This window comes from Lipotes vexillifer, unplaced genomic scaffold (assembly GCF_000442215.2).
Source record: "Lipotes vexillifer unplaced genomic scaffold, Lipotes_vexillifer_v1.1 scaffold1980, whole genome shotgun sequence".
Taxonomy (NCBI): domain Eukaryota; kingdom Metazoa; phylum Chordata; class Mammalia; order Artiodactyla; family Lipotidae; genus Lipotes; species Lipotes vexillifer.
The window spans coordinates 1,474,482-1,480,125 of record NW_006797999.1 but is presented as its reverse complement, the minus strand read 5'-3'; positions in this window follow the sequence as shown (position 1 = coordinate 1,480,125).

Below are 5,644 nucleotides of genomic sequence, written 5' to 3'. Positions count from 1 at the left end.
CCCCGAAGCACAGCACATTGTTGGGAAGCACAAGTAGGCACAGCTCAGAATACTTTGTTGGGTAAATGAATGCAAGTTATGCAAGTAGAGAAAATATGATATTTCTTAACTAGTCTCCATGTTCTCTCATTGGGAAGCATTACTCCCAGCCTCCTTTGGAAAACCACTTCTGCTCGCCTACTTAGGAGATTTGTATGAGACTGATCTCATCCACCTCTGACTGCAAGAGTGAGTTCACATAGGCTCACGCCAATCACCGCTTCCCATTTTCCTTGCTTCGGAGGTGGGATTTAACCCAAGAGGACCCAGGAGGACGTGAAGACACTGGCTGAGGCTTCTGGGAAGGAGAGGCTTACACTCTTTATCAAGTTTGGGTGAAAACGTGTGAAGCTTGCCTTTCCCTGCAGCATCTGGCAACCCGGATGCAGAAGCCCAGAGCTCCTGGGAAGTGGGCCCAGGAGTTGCCACCATAAAACCTGAGCAAGGAGCCAGCCTAGGGGATGCATGGTGGAGAGGAGAATCCTGCTGACACTGTTTCTCCTCTCTGTCAGGCCAACCCGGAGGCCACGTCCAACAGGACATCTTGGGCATGTGAAAGAACTTCCCATTTCTGCTCAAGCCAGTCTGAGAATTTTGTGAAACAGTACAGTCATGGTGTTCTCCCTAAAGGAGTTCATGGTGTAGCAAGAAGCAGTCACAGTTTATGGTAATCAGCCTCATCAATTTATACTATTACGTCAAAAACTGTTCAGTTTTACATGCTGTTGTTTTGCTGTATTAGCTTCCCAACTATCTCATCTGCTCTCTTGGGTCCAGGTCCTAGATGTTCTCCAGCAGAATGTGGATTTATAGTGGACACTCAATATAAACTTAATGTCCTGATTGTGCAGAAATAAATGAAGGCCAACCAAATGAGGTCAAGCAGAGGTGATATACCCAGAGCTTTGCTATACCATGGGAGTCAGCACCTGTGCTTTGGCAGAGACCAAAGGCAGCAGAGGAGTGGGAAAGCTTCATTAGAGGAAAGAAAGGAAGGCTTCAGGTGTGCGCTGACTGGAGGCTGCTGGCCCGAGGAAGCTGTAGGTGGAGTAACTAGAAGCAGGCCATCCTATGTGATCCGTTAGGGGTGTATGTGTGGCTTTCTCTGGTTGGTGCTAAGACGGAAGCAGGGAAAAAATTAAGGAAGCTGTCAGTTATTATTCAAGTACTGGCCACTTTGAACTGATTGGTACAGAGGTTATTGTTTGGTTTCCTGCACTGTTCCCAGAGAGTAGCCTGACTTCCCGTAAGTCTGACTTAGAGCAGGCCGAATTCCTGGGCTAGGTGCTGCAGGTTTGTGGATCAACGTTCTGTGTTCACATATGGTCGGGCCACTGTCTGTGTGCATGTTCAGTGTCTGCACCTCAATTAGAGACGTGCCCAGCTGACTGCTCTCTGGTTCCACAGAAAAGCCATAGCAGGAGCACAGCATGACGTTAGCTCTCAAGCCCAGGTGAGGTGAAAAACCCTCAGTCCCGAAAGGAAGTGTTCTGCTTAATATATTAACAGGGTGAGTGGGTGTATTTCTTCCTTCCTCTCTTCCTCCTCTTATTTTTTTAAAATTGACACTCCTTGTTCCCACAAACCTATTTTACTAGATTCGAACTGCCATTTTGTTTCCTTCTACTTTTCATCTAGACGAACTTCTGTTGTTCTCACTAGTCCTTCTTTTTCCATGTCTTGTAAGTTTCCACCCCTTCGTTTCCATTTCACAATTCTCTGAACCCTTTATTTTTATTGTCTAACCATTTGCCACAGACTGAATGTTTATGTCCCTCCAAAATTCATCTGTTGAAACCTGACGCCCAATGTAACCGTATTAGGAGGTGGCGCTTTTGCAAGAGGCAGAGCCTCGTGAATGGGATTAGTGCCCTTCTACAAGAGACCCCAAAAAGGTCCCTTACCCCCTTCCACCACGTGAGAACACAGCTGCCTGTGAACCGGGAAGCAGATCACCCCCTGCACCAGCACTGAATCTACCAGCGTCTTGATTTTGGACCTCCAGCCTCCAGAACTGTGAGAAACAAATTTCTGTTGTTTATAAGCCACCTGGTTGGTGGTATTTTGTTAAAGCAGCCTGAACGGACTAACACAACATCTAAAATGTGGTCCTCTTATTTGGTCTTATAATGGTCCTCTTTTTATTTTTTTAGTGATCGTTTATTTTCTCTTGTTTCATCAGTGTCTCTATTTTATAAATTTTCTATGCCATCATTTCCTCTATTACTTCAATTATTTTTCCATTTAAAATCTAGATGATCCCAAACCAAACCAAACCAAAACAAACAAAAAACCAAGTTCAGAGAATTACACTACAAATACCTGGGCCCACTATCCTGCTAAATTGGCTTCAGATTTTAATTTTCTTGGGAAATTAAAAAAAAATAGGTCAAGCAAGTTCTTTTCTATTCCTGTTTTTATAAAAACAAAGTGTTAGCATGAATTGATGTTGAATTTTATCAAGTGCTATATCTGTGTTTTCCAAGATGCTCTAGTTTTTTCTCTTTTAATCTGTTAATGTGACAAATAACATAAAAGCAATTTTCTAATTTTAAACCATCTTTGCACTCTGCAATTAATCCAATTTGTTCATGATATATTCTTTTATTTCTATATTGCCAAAGCTCAGTTTGCCAAAATTTACTTAGGATTTTTGTAACAATGTTTGCGGATGAGAGTCTTTGTAACTTTCCTTTCTTCAACTATTCTGGTCTGAGTTGGGAAGCGTTTCCTCATTTGCTATTTAAGAGCTCTTATTATATCATCCAGATAATCATTTGTTATACACTTAACACTTCTGGGGTTAGGTTTTTTGGTTGATTTTTAACTACTGATAAAATTCTTCCATGACTGTTGATATTCAGCTTTTCTGTTCCTTTTCCAGTCCCTTTTGATAAGTTATATTTATTTGGGGAAATTGCCCATTTTATATGTTCCCAGCATTGGCATTAAGTTGTGAATAGCACTCTCCCCTGGTTTTCAAGATCTCTGCTCCCTCTTGGCAATTTGTCTTATTTAGTCTTAGTGTGTTGTGTGTGGTGTGTGTGCTTAATCTCATGTTTTTCCTGCTCCATCTTGCTTGCAGGCCTTACCATTTTATTGCAGTGAATCAGCTTTGGTTTTTATAATCTTCTTTATTGTTTCTTTGTTTTCTATTTTATTAATTTATGCTTTCTATTAATTCCTTGTATCTCCTGTTTTCAGGTTCATTCTGCTGAGTGTATAGCTCTTTTTTTTCCAGTTTTTTTTTTTTTTTTTTTTGCTAAGCTATGGCATTTAAGATTGTAAATATCCTAGTCACTGCCACTTTTGATGGGCCCTGCGTATTTCTGTGTGTTTCGTCTTCATGATCACTCAGTTACAGACTTATTTTCTAAGTGGAGAAGCACTTTTGGGTTGTGATAAAGAGGATGGCTCTGTAACCGAAAGTGGTGTCCGGCCGCTTGCTGCTCAAAAGCTCAATGCAGAGGCCAGGTTGGTGGAAAGGAAAGTTTGCTTTATTTTGGATGCCCGCAAACTTGGTGGGGAGGGTGGACTCCTGTCCAAAAGCTGACGCCCCCTCCCCACTGACAGTCAGGGGGCCAGAGCTTTTATAGGTGAAGGGAAGGGCTCCATGCAGAAACAGCACAGTCAGCTCTGACAGCCATCTTGAAATTGATCGACGGTGGTCTGACCAGCGTCATCTTGATTGTTTCAAGTACAGTTAGTCTTCAGTTCCTGGGTCGGTTTGTTCCTATCTCCTTGCGGCCAGTTCTCGGAATTGTGGCAGCTTATGTCATGGCTACAGCCTGGTCATCACGTAGTTAACTTCTTACACCTGGTGGGGTTTAGTATCTACAAGACAGCTCACAGGACGCGGCTCAGAATATGATCTATAGTCCTTGAGGAGGACCTCAAGGTCCCTGACTTTTTGCTCTATGACTGAACTATCATTATCTGGTCTCCTTTGACTGTTTTCCTTTGTTTCTGCGTTTTCTCACTTCTCTGATTAAACTTATTCTTTGGCTTAAGTTTTTCCACAGACAAAAGGCTGGCTGAGGACCTGGGGGTGGGGGGCAAGGACCGTAGGGCCCTGCTCCGTTTCAGTTCTGCCTCTTGGACAAGATATTGCACCACTCTGTTCCTCAGTTTCATTTACTGCAAATGGAGATAATGATAGTTCTTATGGCACAGGGTCTTTACAAGCATTACATTGGCTAATCCATGAAAGATGCATTGAAGAGTGCCTGGCACATAGTCATTGCTCAGTTAACATTAGCAATTATCATACCATTATAATTTTTTACTTACTATGTTTAGAAGTTCTTTTAAATTTCAAAATATATGAAACTTTGTTGTCTATTTGTTATTAATTTCAAGTTAATAGCATTGAGGTAAGAGAATGGTGGCCAATATGATAAAAATGCTTTGGTATTTGTTGGTATTTGCTTTGTGACCCTGTATCTTGCACATATATGTAAAAATTATGTCTATTCTCTGTGAGGCATAGGGTTTTTTATATAGCAATTGGATCACACTTGTTGTGTTATTAAAACATTATATGTCTTTGCTAAACTCTTACCTGCCTGATCTATCAATTACAGAGAGTGATGTGGTTAAAAACCTCTCATTACACTGGTGCTTTTGTTTATTTCTCACACTCTTCTGTCAATATTTGCACTTTACATTTGAGGCTGTGGTATTAGGTGCATACAATTTCAGAATTATATTTTTAGGTGAATTCATTCATTACTTAACAATTTTCATGATCCCCAATAACGCTTTTCACCTTCAACTCTTTGATGCCCATTATTGGTATAGCTCACAAGTTATGTTCTTTTTTGCTTCTCTTTTGGTTTTGGATCGTGTATGTTTGGTTTCAGTTTTTTCTGATTCCTTACTTTTAATCTTTCTGGGTCGTTATGATTTAAGTATATCTCTTGAATACAGAACATAGCACAAATTTTTAAAATACAATTTTTAAATGATATTGTATCCATTTATGTTTGTTAAAACTACTGATATATTGGATCTATTTCCACCATCTTATTTTCATGCTACTTTCCATACTTTGCTTCCTATTTCTCCTTTCCCATCTCCTAGTGAATTAATAATTTTCATTACTTCTCTCTTTTATTTTCAACTCGTTTGTAAGTTATATGTTCTACATTTATTCTTTAGGAGTTACTCTTACTACTCATGATGTATATTTGACTTAAAGCCAAAAGTTAACCAATATCCTCACTCTCTTTTCAAATGTCACCAGGATTTCAAAATGCACTTTAAAATGCCTATAACCTTATATGTTACATTTTCCAGTAGCTCAGTTACAACATCGTTCACATATTCTCAAATTAGTCATTATTGTTGTTGTTAGTTTAGCTAGTGCGTTTTAAATTTAGCCAAAGTGTATACATTTGTTTGCTTTCTATTTATTCTTGTAATTTGGTCTTTCCTTCTGAGTGTAGTTTTATTCTTCCTGAAGAGGAAAATTAAATGGTTCTTTGGGTAAGAGTCTGTCAAAGTAAATACACTGTCATGGTCCAGGTACCCCCAAACCAAGAAATGACCATAAACTGTCATCTGTGGGCTGGGACCGTGGGTATTTGCCGAATCTACTCTTTCC